The sequence below is a fragment of the Rhagoletis pomonella genome, unplaced genomic scaffold, assembly GCF_013731165.1.
Source record: "Rhagoletis pomonella isolate Grant_MI unplaced genomic scaffold, Rhpom_1.0 Rhpom_scaffold_00004, whole genome shotgun sequence".
NCBI lineage: Eukaryota > Metazoa > Arthropoda > Insecta > Diptera > Tephritidae > Rhagoletis > Rhagoletis pomonella.
In genome coordinates this window covers 37894302-37894883 of record NW_023458558.1, presented here as the reverse complement: position 1 = coordinate 37894883, position 582 = coordinate 37894302, and positions in this window count along the sequence as shown.

The window sequence follows — 582 nt, the reverse complement described above, 5'->3', positions numbered from 1 at the left end:
GTTGCTAAATTTCGGTATTCTTCAATGCTGGTATGCTGTTGAATGACAATATGAGATTGTACATCAGTAAATTCTATGAAGGCGCTGGAAGGTAAGCGCATAACTACATATGTATATCATACCATAAGTGCTTGTCATTCAGTACATAAGGGAAGTCAAGAAGTATAAAGCTTCCAAGTACATCGCTTTGTTTATGTAATACTTTCGAATATATGTATGTACAGACATACATACCAGACCTCGTAGACGAAGATTTCTACCAGTTGAGCCTCCACTCGACTCAAGGACTGGCAGCCTTTGACTGGGTACCCCGGGTTTGTCAAGCCCGTAATTCCACTTACGCGGAATCTCCAGGGGGAAGGGGAAGGAAAGAAATGTTTGTAAAATTCCAGAGCATCCGGGCAAGGGCTTGAAACAATGGAGAGCGTACTAACCAGCAGCCAATGAATTCTCCGCCAGACGCTCGGTGGCTCTCGCGGAAGAGCACAAGCGTGGAGCATTACCCATGTCTACTTTTGCAGCAGACTGTCGTGAAAAACCGCGGAAGGGTCATTTGCTGTGACCACATTTTTTTCTATATCT